Source organism: Gavialis gangeticus, unplaced genomic scaffold (genome assembly GCF_001723915.1).
Source record: "Gavialis gangeticus isolate Ggan-Ray unplaced genomic scaffold, GavGan_comp1, whole genome shotgun sequence".
Classification (NCBI taxonomy): Eukaryota; Metazoa; Chordata; order Crocodylia; family Gavialidae; genus Gavialis; species Gavialis gangeticus.
The window spans coordinates 757,707-776,721 of record NW_017729015.1 but is presented as its reverse complement, the minus strand read 5'-3'; the positions used below and the strand labels follow the sequence as shown (position 1 = coordinate 776,721).

The window sequence follows — 19,015 nt, the reverse complement described above, 5'->3', positions numbered from 1 at the left end:
GGGGGGTGTGGAAGGGGAGGAGAGATTCATTCTCTTCTTTCTTGTGCATCAGCAACAGAATTGTTTGCTAAGTTTCAGACAAAGGACCAAGCAATTAGGCCTGTGCAATCAGCTGAAGGCAATTGTTATACACATGACACTGAGGGTGGGATCTAAAGACAAAGGTGTTTTATAAGTACAGGTTAAGGAGGGCCAGATTTGACTTTAAGCATCTTTACTGCTGATGACAATGGATGGAGAAGCAGAGTTCAGCTTGACTCTGAGCTCCCCTGGCCAACTTCACAGGGAGCTAATGGAGGGGAAAAAATCTTAATAATTTTTTTCTTATTATATGAAGACGTTTTATCCAGTCACTGAGAGACAATAACAAGAATTTAATTTGAACCTATTTTATATTTAATTTTAAAAGAGCAGCCCAAGAAGCTCTAGAAACTTTTAACAACTCTTGGAACACTGGGGAATTTCCAAATGATAGGATGCAAGTAAATGCTGTTTAAGACTAAACAAAATGACCTGAGTTCTTCTAGACTTGTCAGCTTGATTCCAATCCTAGGCAAAACAATGGAACACAATTCATAGTCATAATTAAGCACACCACAAAATTAATAAACATCTAAACAGACTAACGTAATCAATGTCATCAATATGGGTTCACTGAATATAGTTTTTATCAAACTAGCAAAAATATTTTAGGATATTACAAGTTTAATTGATAAAGGACTAGGCTTTTACAAGTCATTTGATTCAGTAGCACATGGCACCTTGACTCAGAAACGAGAATGACATAAAAACCACATGTTATATATGACATGGATTAAAAACTGGTTGACTCATGCATTTCAGAATGTAGCCAGAGAATCACCACTGAGCCAGAACGGTCCTGCAAGGATCAGTTTTTGTCTTGCCCTGTTAAATACTTTTATCAGTCAACTTGACAAATGGCAAAAATTGGAGAGAAGTAAACAGTGAGGAGGACAAGTCCCTGATACAAAGTAACCTGCCTCACTTGGTATCTTGAGTGCAATGCAAATATGCCGTTTTCAATATGGTCAATTGTGCTGCCATACATCTGGAAACATATGTATGAGAGTGCCTATTTGTTTACACGGCTGGGGACTCTAACCTGGGCAGCTGTAAGTCTGAAAATAACATGCAGGTCAAAACAGAAATTACCAGTGTGAGCTCTTAATGTGAACAGTGGTCAGGAGGTCTAATGCCATCTTTGGATGAATAAACAGGAGAGTCACAAGTAGGAGTAGGAAGGATATGTTACCTCCATGTTTGGAACTGCAGCAATAACTATAAAATATTTAGTGCAGTTCTGATGCCCCCATTTCAGAAAGCATGTTGAAAAATTATTCTTTGGATTTCTTGATTGAGGTAAAAAGGGGCCAAAGAAAGGAGGAGTATAGAAATACTGTAGTGTTTCTGTTTTAACACATCAGCACCTAGCACAATGGGATCCCACTCAATAATTAGGATCCTTAGGCATTGGGGTAATACGAGTAATAACTACAAAGAGCAGCAATAAACAAAACCAGGATGTTCTGACAGTCATCATTAGGGTAGAGTCCCATTTGCATGCATAGCCACAGCTCTGCTCCACAAAGGTAAGGGGATGCTTGCACTTTGGTGCTATTGCTATTAAAAACGTAATGCCAAATAAAATAGATGAGATTTAGTTTTTAAACTCAGTGTCTAGATCAAGAAATCCGGATGAAATCAGATGGTTTTCAGACCTGGATTTCATCACCTGGTCTTCTCCTATCACTGCCTTGGAGTTACTGTGCCATGACCTCATCCCCTGCCCAGAGACTTGGGACAGAAGCTGTAACTCTGGGAATTGGGAGAGGCCGGCTGAGAGTTGAAGATACTCAAGCTCAGCCAACCTACTGGCTTCTGCCAGAGCTCGAAGGTGTCAGAAAAGAATGTGGCTTCTGTAGCCCAGTTGGCCCTCAGCCTTTTATTCCCACTCCAAAGCAATTCCCCTTCCTCTCCCTACTGCTCCCTGACATGACCAACAAACATACTGGGGCCAAATCTTGAAAGGTACTACTACTCAGTACTTCCCAGGATTTGGCACATTGGGTGTTTATACACATGTCTGGGAGGCGGTGGGGGGGACGCTTTAATTAGAGCAGCTCCGAGGGCACCTATACATTTGCATCAAGGCTGCTAAAGCACGGTAATTACCACGTTCCAGCAGACTCCAGCGCCATGTGTATCAGCATCCCCACACTGAAAAATGGCAGTGGGGGCATTTTAAAGCACCCCTGCCGCCATGTTTTAGTACAGAAATGCTGACACACATAACGCTCTGGGCACTTTAATAAGAGCAGCTCAAAAGTGTCCTCCCCCCGCACCCCCTCCTTCTGGAGCACATGTATAAATGCATCCCAGTGCTGAAAAATGGCAGTGGGGGCACTTAAACTAAAGCTCGTTCCATAAGCTTTAGTTAAAGCACTCCTGCCGCCATCTTTCAGCATGGGGACACTGATATATATGACACTGAAGTCTGCTGGGGCACAGTAATTACCACACTCCAGCAGACTCGATTAATCAAGTCTGCTCCAATGCCTTGTAATTACAGCATACTGGAGCAGCCTCAATGCACAGGCACAGGCACCCACTAGCGTCACATTAGTTTTTGCCTCCTTTTCCAACTTGCAGCCATCTCTAGTGAGCTGTCATTCTGGAGAGCTCCCCTGGGGTTTCTTTTTAATCCTGCCCCACTCTAGAGAGTTGGAGCCGGACACAGCGATCCAGCCTTTTTGGCAAATGCCAACAAGAGAAACAGAGGAGGCAAGGTGTTAGGGACCGGGGCATGGGCAGTTAGAGGAAGTCACCTGGTTAATCAGACAAAGTCCAGGGAGCCTGGAGTTAGAGTTGAAGTTCCAGTTAAGTCATGTCAAGGAACTGTGGAGGGGTCTGGAACAAGGATGTCTTTGCCCAGACATGCTACTGTTGCCTCCAGCTTTCTTCTAAAGGCTGGAGTGGGTGGGACCGTTTACTGGAGCCCCAGGGGATTGGTTGCTCTGATCACTCAATTAAGACCAGCTGGGCCTAGGGCCTTGGTCTGAGCTGATTACCAAGGAATATTTATGTACAAAGCTAATCAGGACATTATAGATGACAGTAGGTACATCTACATGAGACGCTTAATGCACAGTAAACTAATTCTACTCTGCATTAGCATGGCACAGCAAAAACTTTGCTAATGCACTAATGCATAGTAGAATTAGTCTGCTGTGCATTAAGCATCACAAAAAGACCATGTGCCTTTTCTACTGCACAGTTGCACAAGTTACTGCACATTTAGTTAGTACCTCCCGTTAGGGGTACTAAATTTAATGTGCAGTAGCAACAGCACATTAATGCACATGTGACACTCCCGATGAATAATCAGCTACCACTTCAAAACACTAGTTAAAATATTATCTAGTTGGAAGATGATCCCATTCTACAAAAAAGTTGAAAGCTAGACAGAGAACAAGTCCCTAAACACTCCAAAGAATTGGGGTTACTGAGGATTTGGTTTAAGTCATAAGACAGATGGGGCTTTTCTGAGTTTCAGAAAAGAATTTTTACCCAGAGAATATTCAGTTCTAAGGTTTGGGCTAATTTCCCTCTTGATAATTGTGGCAGTTCAGCACTAAAACATTACAATTGAGATCTCACAGAACTGTGTGAGCATGTATGCGTATATACATGAGCCAGGCTGTGATCCCTAACTCCACATGGCTGGGAGATGTCCTCTGCTCTGGGACAGCTCCCTCCCTACCCTCTGGACTCAACTGCTCCCTTTGGGCATGTCCCCAAGAGCATGCACATGCATTTCCCTAGGTACAAATAGCAGTGGCATATATGTGTGCTTCTGCTACTTGTCCCTGGACATACTCCTGCATATATGCTGTGGTGCACAGCAAATTGCCCCAGGTGGGGTAAGTGAGGCTGGGTCCAGCAACTGGGCTGGTGCCAACAGCCTTACCTAGGGTCCTGGGGGCCTCCCAGGGTTGCAGTAGCAGCAATCCACAAAAGATTGCGTGCTGCTGCTGCTGTGCTGCTTTTTTTGGAGCATTTTTTTTTAGATACCAGGATTTCCTGGTATCTAATTTTGTCTCTGTGCTGCAAATATGCAGTGCATCAAACACATTAACATGTACTGCATGCATTTTGTGATGCCTCAAAAGGCTTAGAGGCACAAGCCACACATTCCTACTCATGGGGACACAGGCCCTGGGAACAAATTTGCTCCTGACATGGGTGCACATGTAGACAGGTTCCCAGGGGCAATTTATTATGTCTTGTTTTAAAGTACAGTAACCTTAAGGCGCATTAATGGCACATGTAGACACTCCCACAGGGTAGCAGCCCTACCCCCGTTCCCCTTCCTCAAGGCTCAACAGGTAGCTTCAATGGGCCTGACCTCCAGGACAGGAAACCACAAACTCAACACATTGAAGTTCTGACCTGTGACAGGAAAGGAGCCATCCTGCCAGACAAAGGTGTGGGGTTTGTGCCAGGGAGGAAAATACAAAGCCTAGGAACAGATTCAGAACCAAATTACAGTGCTTCATTGAAGAGAATGTCAAAAGGGGAAAGGGAGTTCCAACCTGGGTCACTGGGGATATGTCTCCACATGTGATTAATGCACACAAATAAACTCTGGAGAATAAACCCCAGAGAATCAGCCTGCCAGCCCAAGACTGCTCTGACTGGGCTCCACATGCTGTGGGGGGGGCTGGCTGGGGCACGAAGGTGCTTTAATGTGTGGGCTGCCTGTTGGCTAGCCCTGCACTGAAGCAGTCTGTGACCTAGCCAGCTGGGGCAGCATCTACACGTGCATTACTGCACACAAAAAAACTCTGCAGCAGGATAGTATTTATATTTATAAGTACTACCCCGCTGCAGAGTTTATTGGTTTCATGCACCCTAATAGGGGTGCACATGTACTTAATTAATAGGAGTGCACGTGTAGTATCAAGGCATTTACTGTGCAGTTAATTAGTCAACTATGCAGTAAACTTCTCATGTAGATGCATCTTGGAAGGAGCTGTTCACTGCAGATTGAGCAGTGGCGTGGAGACAGGAAAGTTATGTTGGGGGAGCCAAACGTGGCTCTTGAGTGAGAATAGCTACCCCTCCTGCACCAACTAAGAAAGTTTGATTTACTCCACAAACACCACCTGGCTCAAAGCATTAATACTGTGAGAGCCTAGAAGCCATGCTGTGAACTCCCCCTGAATTTCACTGGCTAAGTATTTTGGGACTAGGTTTTCAGGGTCAGAATGGGTGACAGCTCAGAGGTTATTACCTTGCCTTGATCTGTTCCCTCCTTCTTACAGACCAGAGGGGTCAAAAGCAGGTTCAGCACCGCTGACAGGGCTGTGGGTTTTCCATGGGCACCTGGAGAAGCCGCATTGGCAAAGAGCAGGCCAGTTGCCCTTTGGGCAGTGGAAAGTGCAAGCCAATAACTTTCTAACAGGAAAGAAGAAAAGTGCTGGGTAATGGACAGAGGACCAGATGGGAGATCTTTCCAAAATGAGTTTTAGGATAAAGTGTTGCTTATTGCTAGACTGTGCTATCTTAGAGTTTCTCCAACAAGATACACTATGGAGCAATTTTTGATCTCACTGACTGATAGCAATGCCTGAACCTGATCCACACTGCCTTAAGTGCCAGATCTTGGCATGAATTGGCTTGTTCCCAGGAGTGATATGCTGTGATTTCCCAAGGGTTCAAAGGAAATCTTCGGGCAGACACAGGTGGGATTCCCAGAGGAGCAGAGACTGTGCTGGGGAACACTGAAGAAATCCCAAATATCAGACTGGCAAAAGGGATAGATAACTGTTCGTAGAATCGTACAGAAGTAAGGCTGATGGGCCCTTCAGAGGTCATCTAGTCCACCCCCCTTTCTGAGGCAATAGCATCCCTATCTGAGCCATTCTATGCAAATCCATTAATCTAACCTATCAGCAAAACTACACAGCCAACCCTGACACAATCACAAGACCGAATGCCCTAACCTGCCACAGGCAAAACAGGGGAAACGCAGTGGCTGATGTCTTCCTGCTGCAAGGGATGTTAAAATACTCTTGAGAGAGAAGGCAAAAAAACCCCAAAACCCTCATAGTCTGTACTAATCCAACCATGGAGTAATATTCTTTCCTGACCCCAAATGTGGTAATGGGTCTGAGCTGAGAGGCAAGACGCTAAAGCCAGCAGCATCTGGGTTTAAGTCCCAGCAAAAGCATCAGCACACACTAATCAAAACCCCCAGTCTTAGCTTCAGCCAATGTCCAGTGCTTCTAAGGAAGGTGGAAAAAAAACTCTGACATGTAGCAGCACTGCAGAAGAAGAAAAATATTCCTTCCTGGTTTTATGTGGCAGCCATCAAAGCTCAGAAATTTGAGAAACGCCCATCATAAAGCATAAGAAAGTGACCAAGTAATCACTTTCCCAGCAGCAACAGTCTGCCATACAGCTGCTTCTCTAGTCTCCAGTTAGACACCTACCTGGTATTTTCACCTTTGAAAATCTCCCTCAAGAAGAAACTCCTGTTATAGAAGCAAACGGTAGAGAAAGTGCCAGCTGTTCGACAATCAACCACTAAATATGCAATGTTAAGATCATGGACATATCTGGGATTTTGAACAAGTAGTGTGGTGCATCATCCCATAACACAATGCATATTTTTCTCCAGTTAAAAAGAAACTAGAAACTTCATTATTATGCTAGGGGCCTAGGGCTATATTATTAAGTTTATGATCCAAGCAAACTCAAGATGAAAGACCTTTGCAAGTGAAAACAGGTAGTTTATGTTTCATGTGATAGGGAAGGGAGAGCCAGTGGAGGGGTGCAGAAAGGTGACGTAGTCAAAGCAGTGGGAAAGGAGGATGGCTTTTGCAGCAGCATTCTGGATGGATATAAATGGGGACGATGTTGCTTTAATCAAGACATGAGAAGACAAGAACCTGGACAAAAATTTCAGTTGTAGAAAAGTATTAGGTGATATTTAGATGTGCCATGCCAAAATAATTTACCAGAATTAAACACAGCCTGAATGTGGGGACCTAGAAAGATATCTGCATCAAAGCTCCCTGGGTATGGAGCCAAGTGATAGGTAGGAAGGTTGCACTCTCCACAGTGAGCAAGAAAGCTTGTAAAAGAGGCTGAGGCGATTAAGAACTCTTCCTGAGCCATGTTGAGTTTAAGATGATGGCTAGTCAACAACATCCTTAATATGCTCCAGTATGTTCATAATCATGCCCTTCTAGAGCCTCTACAAAAGACAATGAATTAAAATTTACTTCCTGCCTTGGCACAGCCCTCTAGTCAAACATCTTCCTTTTGTAGAGATTCTCCATTCAGCAGCACCAGTGATGCTCACCTATCTGGGAATAAGAGATTCTGTTGCTCAAGTACCAACTGCTCTAACCTCAAACCACAAAAACCTTTCGATCTGAGTAAGAACCTGCTGCAAACCCCAGTCACTGTGCACTCTTCGAGACCCTGTAGAGTCCAGGGGCTCCTTTTGCTACTCAGTGCCCCAACATGCTCAGGCATTGGCTTATCCCACCTGAAGGACACCCAAGGCAACCTAATCTAAAGCACATTAATGAATGTGTAGATGCATCCTGTACGTCTTAATTCTTTTAGCGTATCTTCTCATTTTTTCTAAGACTAGGTCTTTCATAACTGTTTTAGTTCTCTGGTTTCCATATATTTCTTAAGTATTTCCTTTTTTTTTTATTAATGCCTTTATACATGGCTTTAAGTTGACTTAGCCTCTCTTTTTTCAGGAGTTTTGTCTCAAGTCTTGCCCTCTATAAAGGTTGCTGGTGTTTCAAAGGATGTGATGGGAGCTGATGGGTTGTGAATTTTATCCCAGTCATTTTAGAGACCACTTGGACAGCAAGTGACATTAATTGCTGTGTCTCATTGATGACCTGTGTTTGTATTTGGAACAGATTTTAATTAACTTTTGTTTTTCTCTGTCTTAACATGATCTACAGTTTTTAATGGTAGAATACTGATGCCTTTTTTGCTGCCCAGCTTTTCTTTGATCTTCTGAAAAGTCTCTTTCAATTTCAAGTGTAATTCTAATTCCTCTTCTTGAAGTATGTCAGTGAAAGCTTTATTTAGGCTTGTGACTATTGACCTCTACATCTTGTTTTCTGTGATTTTGTGATCTAGACTTTTTGTTAACAGAGTCATTTTCTAAGGCCGAATTGTGGTTGGCATATTTCACCCAAGTGCTTCAGTTTTAGTTCCTTCAATTTCTTTCTGAATAAACCACTTAGATTTGAAAATAACATATCTGTTTTGCTAGTTTCCTTTGTAGTGAAAGAAAGCACCATCAAGAAGAGCTCAGTGGACCATGAAAAAAAACAATACTGGTCTTCTCTGCTACTTTAAACTGGGGAGCCAACCTAGCAACATTAAGTACCAACATAATTGCCCTTTCTATTCAGTCACTAAATACTAATGCTTACTATGGAAAAGATCAGCTCATTCAAGACATTAGACAGTGGGCACATCTACACAATATGACTAATTAGCTGCACAGTTGACTAATTAGCTGCACAGTAAACCTCACGGTGTCTACATGTGCTCCCCTATTAGGCTGGAGTAACTAATTTACTCCACAGCAGGACAATACTTGTAATAGGCATTAATAAGCATTAACACATTAATACGCACATGTAGACATGCCCTGTGTGTTGAATGTATACTGCCATTGCATTACAGGATTTGAATAACCTGTGACTGGTTGCTAGAATTACTCCACTTCCCAACATGAGAACAGCTGCTAGCACATGAGAGCAGTTGCTAGCATAAGGAAATGATTATAATGGATCAAAGATACCAGACATGCTGTATGGCACGTGGCAACTGTTAGCCATGTGAAATCATAAACTCCCCCCCTCAAAAAAACCCCTTTTAACTGCAATAGAATCACTTTTTTAAAAAACCGAAACAATAAGAATACAAAAAAACCCCCCAACAACTTAGCTACTTAATCAAAATGTTACACAAGTAGCTCAGTACAGTCACAAAGACGTCAAAAGATACATCAACATCCTCAAACAGCTCCACAACAGGCACAGAGACAGATTGGTCAATCTAGAGCTGTTTAAATTACCTTCAAACGAGAGCTGAAGGGTCAAAAAGACAGCAAGAATTCAAGTTGTTCTAACAACCCAGACATCTATGACTCTGGGCTGCTTTTTTGGGTGCCCTGAAGCCTCTGCTCCTTTATGATCCGGCCAAGGATCTTAGCTAACTTGTTCAGGGTGTAATTCCCTCTTCTGAACCCTGTTTCTTCCTCTAGGGTGGAACTGAAATCCCCTAGTGAAGTAACAGGAGGACTTCTAAGTCCATGAGGCAGTGCAATGGCTCTATTTTCATTGCAGCCTGACAGGATGGACAGGCTATGGGCCCAGTGATTTTGCAACACCATTTTTTTAAAAAATAGAGGCTACTGTAATTACCATTGACCAAAAATAAAATAAAAAAACCCCTATGCCAACTTTATAAATTGTCCATGGGGCTAATCACTGGATTCTGAGTGCCCAGTTTGCCCCTTCTTCTCCCTCATTCATTTGTGTAAATCTCATAAACTTCTACAGGCTTTCTTCCAGGGACCTCTCTGACTAAAATCCCTGGTCTGAGGGCTCAGGGCTCTTCAGGCACGAGAGAGAGAACTAGGGAGCATCCCATGAGATGACATACATTGCCAACCTCCTTTTCCCTCTGACCTGCATTGTCACCTCTTTTCTTGGACTGGCTAGTCCTCTTTCTCTTCATACAGCCACTGTTTTAAGTCCAGTTTCCATCTTCATCTTCCCCCCCCACCCTGCCCATTTCTAGAAGAGCCCTCTGGTTCCTCCTCTGGATCCCAAGTCCTTTCCTTCTTCTCCTCCTCCAACAAGTCAGCCATCCCTGCAGCCTCCTCAATGTAAACCTGCTGTGGGTCTAGGCCCTTCTGCAAGGTTTCCCCTACCACCTCTTCTACCATGAGTATGGTCCCTTGTGGACTCTCCTCGTTCTTTCCCTGCCAACTTTTTCCTGTAGGTTCTTCACCACCCCCAGTTGCATTCACAAAGGACTTGGCACACATACAAAATATATGTCCCTCCTCCCCCAACAAGTTATGCTGCTAGGGCTCACTGTACTCCTTTGCCACATGGCTTCACAGTTCCACCCACGGGAGGGCACAGCCCTTCCAGGCCACAGTCCAAGCCCCACTGAGGTTATATACCTTTCCTATAGTACACGCTATCTCAAAGTCTCCAAGCAGAATTTCACATCCTGTTCCTCGATCATGACCAAAAAAACATTATTACTCACTCTTGATTCATTTCAGGGAGCCCAAAGTCAAAAAAGAGACCACAGAGGCCCTCACAACCCCCCAGACACTGATTCCCAGTCCAGGCCACTCATTAACTGAATGAAATAATTTAAATCAGAAGCCTGTACATTTACAGTCTTTTGTAGCATAATCCTGCTGAAGTCAAGTCAAATCATCTCCAGTTTGGCTGACCGTGTCCAAAGTGCTGTCGCCATAGTCACTCTCACCAGAACTCTTCAGATCCATCTGCTGTGATCAATCCATCGAAAGCCACTACCCCTCCCCTAAAGGGAAATGCAGGCTTGGGTTTGAAAGATGGTCTTCTACCATCACATCTGCTGGCTCTTATCAGGCATACTTGCCCATGCTTCCCTTCCTCCCAGAAGGCCTGGTAGGCTGAGGCTACCACAGAGTCAAGCAGGAGGTTCCAAGGCAGCAGCATCCAACAATAGTGTCACTTTAACAAACAGGCATCCGTCTGTCTCATGAAACAATAGAATTACGCTAAGTGAGACATCAGCTCACTGAACGTAATCCTCACTTGAAATATAAAGTGAAACTGAAGTGACCTCTCCAGGGCACAAAAGCCAGGGCAGTGTATATGAAGACACTGAGCTGCCCATGTACCAGTGTCCTCCTCTAGACTATACAGCCCTCCCACCTGGGGCTTGTGGCTCCTACTGATGCATTCAGGTCACCTGGTGCTGCATTTGGGATCCTCCTGGGAAGTCCCAGGTTCTTCTTCTCATGTCCTTGTCATAAACTACATTTTTTTCAGAATTGTGCACAAGCAATGGCTCTTACCATTGCTGCAGCAAGGTCTTGCTTCATACAGGTCTCACCAAGGAGTTGTCAAATGAGCAGGTACTCCATAGTCTGCACTTCACTGCACTTGCACATATCATGTCATTAGAGTAGCCCCATTTGATCATGTTTGTTTTTGATCTTCCAGTTTGAATGCACAGGTGATTCAGACATCACTATGTTGGCCAATCTAAATCCATCCCTCTGGAAGGTCCTCCTGCCCTCATCCAAGTCACTGATGAAGACATTGAATAGCACCAGTCCAATGAACAAATCTTTGGGAACTCCACTGCACACATCTTTCTAGGTCAGTGCTGACCCATCCACCACCACTCTCTGGGTGCATCCTGATAGCCAATTTGCCACCCAGCCGACCATGTAATCATCTACGTCATAGCCGCTCAGTTTATTTATGAGAATAGGATGAGATACTGTATCAAAGGCTTTCTTAAAATCCAGGTAGATGACATCTACCTTGTCCCCTACATCTAAGCATTTTGTGACCTGGTCATAAAAAGAAACAAGGTTAGACAGCCAGGATCTACCTGCTATGAACCTGTGTTGGTTGCCCTTCAGCATTATTGTTCCTGCTGGACTCCCACAAATGTGATCCTTAATAATTTTTTCAAAGGTTTTTCCAAGGATAGAGGTGAGGCAAACTGGTCTATAGTTATCCAGATCCTCCTTCCTCCCCTTCTTCTTCTGCGGGTGGGTGTGAAAGATCTGGATTCAAATCCCAGGGGTCCTGACAGTATTTTTGGGAGGAACCTGTTCTTCTTGTCTATAGGCAGGATAGATATCCACCTTTATAGACTAAATAAGATAGTTATGGACCAGAAGCTTTCATGAAATTGAGCTAATTTCATCAGATGCTGTGAAAAAAACAGTATACTACAGTGTTTCTTACCTACCTTATAATCTCTTCAGCATCCCTCTGTGCTACCTTGTCTGATTATAACCCGTCAGTTATCGCTACAGCTCTAACTGCATCAATCATCTGTTTTCATAAACTAATCCAGTTGTTTTTCCCTAGGCCCCTGGCAGATATTACATTTATGGCATAATTAACATTTGTAATCACACAATAAATAGCAACATACCACATGCTCAGGCAATTTATGGTACCATAAAATTAAAAACACACGTAGAACATCTTTGTGCCTGGCTTGCACGGCACAATTGAATGCATGGCAGTAGCTGAAAAATAGTGCACAGTAGCACATTACAGTACAGACAAGTTAATATGCTACTGTGCAGTATTATTAGGCTACTGCTCATTAGTGTCACCTAAAAGATGACTACTGCTAGTGCGCAGTAACTGCAGTTACTGTGCATTTATTTAGTGCTTGCTAATACACGTACTAAATAAATGAACAGCAATGACTGTGCAGTAACATCTCACGTAGACGCACCCAGAGGAATTATGAACTCATGTGCACCACACTCCATCCAGAGCAACTCCACTGACTTCTGAATTAACTCTGATGTAACTGTGATCAGACTCTCACTCGCAAGCTTTGGAATGAAAGAGTTTTCTCTCATGCGTGAATGTGTGTGTGTGTGTCAAAGAGAGAGAGAGAGTGTGCTTGTGCACACATGTCTATGGAGGAAATTAAATTATCTCTGGAAAATTAGTAAATAAGACAAATTTCTAATCCATGGGCAAATAACATTACACACACGCACAGACACACAAGCATGCACATGCACACCCATAACAATTTAGATCAGAAAATAAAAAAAATTAGGCCACAAATGTGCTAATTGAAATACTAGAGAAATGAAGATGCCTGTCATTTCCCAGCTGCAGAAGGTAGTTGAATCCCAGTTGAATCCCAGAGGGTAGCTTACAGACCTACAGCCAGACACTGAAAAAGAAAATATGCATATAATGTATATTTTATAAGGCAGTTAATGTACTGTATGTCAAATAAAGCACTGCCAACTCTATAATACATTTACCAAGGATATTCTATACAATACATTCCAAATAAATACCAGTGACTTGATCTGGATTTATACTTATAATCAGGGATCCTGGTTTTCTCAGTTTAAAAATCCAAGCTTCTCTGACAAAACCCCAAATTCTCTGATTAAAACTCCTAAATCCAAGTTTTGCTGCAATTAAAATGAAATGGCACTATATATAGGTATCATTTGAGCACAATGTTTTATTGATATATTTACAATTTTAAAGCAATTTGGAAGCCTACCAGTGCTTCAATCATTAGAATAAAATAAATTCCAAATGCCTATGTAGTATGGCATTTGATTTATTTTTTTACCATGGAAAATCAGAACTCCCCCTGCCCTCTTCACTCACCAGGACACAGGTCCAGCTGCAGCTGTCCCCTTCACTGCTTTGTGGTGCTGAGCAGACCTGATATGCCAATGCCCTGCCCCTGCCATTGCTGTTACTTCACTCCTGACCCACAACCCCCTGGCCCTTCCAGTGTCCCTTACTCCAAACTCATAGTCCCCTGGCCTTGCCAGGGCCCCTCACTCCTGACCTGCTGCCCCCCGCCCCCAGGCCCAAGTCCCCCAGAGCGTGGGGCAATGGGTGGTGCCCAACCATAGGTGACGGCATAGGCAAAGTGGCAGGGAGGGATGCAGGGGCATGTCCCCTTCCCCCAAGATTTCTGCTTCCACAGCAGGACACAAGGCTGCAGCCTTGCTGGACTGGCATGGACAGGAGCTGCCTCCGCAGCCCAGCAAGTGGGACCTGGCGGGCAAGTGGAGAAGGGCAGCAAGACTCAGAGGTGGCTTCTGCCCATACTAGTCTAGCCGGGCTGCAGTCCTGTGTCCCACTGTGAATTCATAAAACTGGGGGGACCACTTGCCCCCCTATGACCCCTGACACACCACCTGTGGCGCCTGACCCCTCCCCTGATGCACATGCAGTGGTGTGGAGCCAGTCCCCCCACCAGCCCCCACCCTGAATGAGCAGTCCATGGCTCTGTCCCACTCCCTGGCCAGGCCCCACGGCTACATATTCCCACCCTAACCCCGGGCCCTGGGCACCATGCATTTCCCCAGTTGGGCTGCACCCCAAGCCCCAGCCACCAATCCTGCCCCACTTCCTCCCTCACTGTGGGGGCTTGGCACGAGCTACTGGTGCCACCACCTCAATCTGGCCCTGTGCCCCACCACATGTTGTCTATGCCTACCACCCCCCACAACTTACCTGCAGGCAGCTGGGGGAGCTGCTCTCCACCACACTGCCTAGGTGTACTGCTGGCCACATGCATGTGTGCATGTCCACACAGCCACATGACACCCTCTGCATCTGATCGGCCTCTTCCCGCTCCCCCCAGCCCCAAGCAGACCCCTTGCAGGCTGAAACTTTGCCAGCCTGCAAAGCTAAAGCCATAGTTTCCCGTATTTTTCTCCTTTAAAGGGGAAACTGCAATTTTCCATGGAAAATAGAAAATCTGGATCCCTGGTGACACATAGATACACACATAGCTGAATGCAGAGTCCTCAGCACCAAAGGAGACAAGGAGATGGCAAGTGTTGGATTTACTTTGGAAACATGCCAATAGGCAGGGCCCAGAGTATTTGGGAAATGTGATGTAATCCCTGTCAGCTTCAGTTACTCTAGAAATTGGCTCTACTCATATTGAAGACTAAAGAAACCTGACAGGGAGCTGCTCAGTCCAAACAATTCTCCCTAGTAATGAAGATGAGGAGATCAGTGATTTCTCCAGGCTTCGCATAAGCAATGGATATCATATCCTTTATTGGTTTGCAATTTTCAGGCCATGGGACAAAAAGGATAGAATTTTATTTCACCTAATGAATGATCAACGCTGACTTCCCCTTGAGTTCTATTACCCCTTCTGGACACATAAGTGCCCCCATTATAGGAATAGGAAGACATCTGTGTGTCTCCAGAGGGTGCTCCTATTCCATTTATGCACCCAGAGAGTGTAACAGAATCACTCCTACACTTCAGAGGCAGTTGCAAGCTGTACTTTGATCATCTACCAGCTGAAACAGGACTCTCTCCAAAGTGGTTGTAATTTAAATATTTTTTTATGTTTTGACACACGCAAAGAATGACATTTGCACTGATTCATGAATGTGAGAGACCTGAACTGAACAACAACTACGTCCAAGTAGCCAGGGAAAACACACTTCTGTGGGGAGCATACCATGACATGGGTGGAAGGTCAGTGGGAGCTATGCCAGTGGTAATGAAAGGGGAGGAAGGGGGAGTGAGATGTTAGCATGTGATAAGACCACCCAGGATGGACAGGTCAAAGGGTACTGATCAAATGAAAAGCTTCCAGTGGTTCTCTGGGTCAGGGTTCATTGATAGCTCAACCACCTAGCTTCATAAAAAAAGTTACATTAGACAGACAAAAATGGTATACAATGCAGAACGCAGCATGATAAACAGGAATGGAAGAGCCTTGTCTGTCTGTTAAGCAATGTCTGATGGTCTGGTAATGAATCTCTCTGTCTGTCTAGCAATATTTCTGTCAAGCACACCTTCCTACTGTGACTCCTAATCAGTGATGATGAGGATGTCAGTACAGATCTATATTCTCTGATCTCTAGCCTCCTGTAGTCACAACAGAGCTTTGTTGGGGTGCTGAATAGCAAACCTCATATAGAAGATTAATGATGTGAATTAAAAATAAAATAGAATGATTTCTTCTGTTTTTAAATTCAGATGAGCAATGAACTTGTAGATCAGAATATAAAAGCGAAAACAGCTGATTTTTCAGTTTTCTGGCAAGTCTAGAAAAAAATATATTTGAAGTCACCATGAAACGATTTTTTAATTTTTGGCACACTAATGCGAAATATATTCATTTCAGATTGAACAAAATGTTTTGTGCGAAATATTTTAACTCAAACAACATGGTATTTTGTTTTCAGTTTTTTAAGCTTTTTTAAATAACAGTGAAGTAAATTAAATAACATAGAAGTACATTTCAAAAGGAAACATTTAAGTAGAAAAAACTGTTTTGTTTCTAAAATCTAAATTCTTCAATTTTCACTTTTTCATTTTAGTTTTTTTTCCCTACCAAAACAATATATTGATATTGACACAAATATGAAACGTTTCAATCAAATGGAATCTGCATTTTTCAGATAAAAATATTTTGCCTGAATAAAGTTCTGAATATGAGCACTACCACATACAGACATAAGTCGATATGAAGGCACTCGCTGAACAAATGCTAATTCACATACACGCACTTCTCTGCAGCAAATACTCAGCTCAAGCCCAGAAAAGTCACCTTTGCACATAAGGATCAAAGGCAGTGCTGCTGATGGCTGCAAAATACATTACCAGCGGACTGACCCAGCTGCTGGAGAGCTGAATCATGGCCTCAGCCTACTGTATTGGGTTTCCTTCTTGTGTGTCTATCGGTGAAGTAAGAAGGTTGGGTAGCTACACCATGTGGCAAAATGTGCGTTTGTGATTCCCTGCACGTGGAAGAACATCAGCCAGTAGCAGTCTGATTAGGTCAAGCAAACACCCAGGACAGAGAAGGGCCAAGATCCCATGTTGCATTGAGAAGTGCCTCAATAGTTTAAGAATATTATAGCCTTCTAATTTTGATGATAGTTATTTAAAGGACAGCAACCCGTCTCTAACTCATGCTCTGCAAGCCAGTAGGCAAGTACTGGCTTTTCTGAGGTTTTGTTTATCAGCCCAAGGTTTTTAACCCAAACTGCCGAAAAAAAACTCCTGTAAGAATGAGGTGCCTAGGCAAAGGGGTATGGTTTGTGTCCTTTCCTGGACCAAGCAACCACAGCCATAGCTCTCACAAGTGGAAAAGAAAGAGATGCGTCTAGAGAGGATGCAGGGTGGTCTCTCCTCCTCTACTACCTTGCAGTATGATCCTAAGCTTACCCAGTCATTTCTCTGTGAATGGGGTTTCTTAGTCGTTGGACAAGGACTAGTATCTCCCTTGTAAAATAGTTGGAGCCGTGAGAAAGAAGTGCCATATCAGAGCTGAGCTTTCTTCCATTTCACGTGCACATAGTCTGAAGAAACCAATTCAATTTTTTTTGGTCCTATGGAAAACAAAATATTTGCTGATTTCATCTTGCAGTCCCTATGTTACCAGACATCCAGCTGGGAATCAGATCAGATCCCATACCTGGACCCATGCAGTGTTCACCTTTCCGTGGCTATGTAAATGGGCTCTTGCTCAGCAGCACAGGATAAGCTCCAGCAGGCAGATGTTTGATTTCTTCTAGGAACTCAGAAATCTCAGTTTTACTTTTTTTTCCACAGCACAGTCAGGGCCCAGGGCAGGTAACACCTTCCTGAGCTCTAAACCGAACAGGAACCTTTCTTCCAGCCAGTAGCAGTACTGAGGGAGGGCTACCGGAGCATAAGCCCCAGGAACTACCATCCGGGGGGGGATCATTTCAGGGGGCTGATTGTGCGACAAAATGTCACTTGATTTTCCCTTAGATTTTCATTGAAAGGATGGCAACCTACAAGGTCTAAATTTTGCTTCTTGTATTACCTCTTGCTGTTTGTATGTCCATGAGATACAAGGGAAACAGTTTTGCTTTCAGAAGGGAGTGTGTCTCTGTGCATGACTATTCAGCCGTGTACAAGTGTTCATCAACTTCAAATGAAGGTGGTAAGAGCACTGTGCTAGGAAGTCAGTCCCTCTTCAGTAGGAAATTGCTAGAAATGGTTGAGAAGTCTGAGGTAGCTCCGCGGTGCTGGGAGCTGAGCCCGGTGGAGGGAGGCAGAGCACAGCCCTGGCGCTGCGCTCCACTTCCCCCCACCAGGCTCAGTTCCAGGGGGCTGGGAGCTGCTGGGCATGCTATCACTGGAGCCCTGAAAACTACACCAATTCAATGGTTACCAGTGTTGCTCAATATTGTTCCTCCAGACATTCGCTGCAATGATGCCATATACAGAGAAGTCGTCCGCATGAATGACAACCCAGACCTCATCCCTATTCATAGAGATTTAAAGAACCTCCCAGCTCACCACTTGGTCTTTCAGAAACCTTTGTGGACATGTGTACAAGCCCTTGTGGGACACGACAGTGCAGCAGCTTGGAGGAAAGCGTGGAATGAAACCACCATTTGCAATAAACAGCTCATTTCTGACCCAACAATAAAGCCTCCTGTCTTTGACCTTCTGTGAAAAACATGGAAGGCCCTAAACTGGATCCGAACTAGGCATGGCAGCTGCAGTCACCTGATGCACAAATGGTCAATTAGGAGTTTTGCAAAATGTGACTATGGCAATCGTGATCAAACTATGGACCACATAACAACTTTATATACAATTTTGATGGTGACACTGCCAAGATACATACCTTTTCCTTGAGAGCATTAGAGTAGTTAACTAACTTTAAACTAGACTTGCAATCATTGCTTCAAGTCAGCCATAGAAAAGAACAAAAAGACATCACTGAATAAGAAGTGCTAGAGAAGTGCACCATTACAATTACATGTCTGTAGTCCCTAAAGGGTAACTGAGATGCCCAGACCAGCAAACAGGTAGAACTCTTAATATTTCAACATCTGCCCACAGTCCTGTCACCTATATAGCAATGAAATGCATACACCAGCTCTTTGTCCTCACTGCTGGGTCATAAGGGATTTATACTCTTCCCACCTTGATGCTTCCCCCTCTAAAATACAGAGCTGGTATCTCAAATCCAGAATCCCCCAACTCCCCCCTCCCCTGCCACTCCAAAGCCTGGTTTAGTTTGGACATGATCCTGAGAGCTCATACACCCAACTTCATGAGTAGCCCTCGCTGGAGAGGTATCAATTGCAGCTTGTCTCAGACCCAGGAAGAACAGCATCTGCTCACACCCGGGCTCCAAAGCACCCCAGATACAGTCCAGCAGTCAGTCC

General features: G+C 44.1%; 1 long non-coding RNA gene across 1 annotated transcript in view; it reads right to left on the bottom strand.

Annotated features, from left to right (window-relative positions):
* The window catches only part of LOC109293965, a 112,654-nt gene that overhangs the window by 10,779 nt on the left and 82,860 nt on the right, over nt 1–19,015 (bottom strand). Inside the window, exon 5 of the long non-coding RNA XR_002096431.1 lies at nt 12,932–13,026. This is a non-coding gene — a long non-coding RNA (uncharacterized LOC109293965). The remainder of the gene's footprint in view (nt 1–12,931; nt 13,027–19,015) is intronic.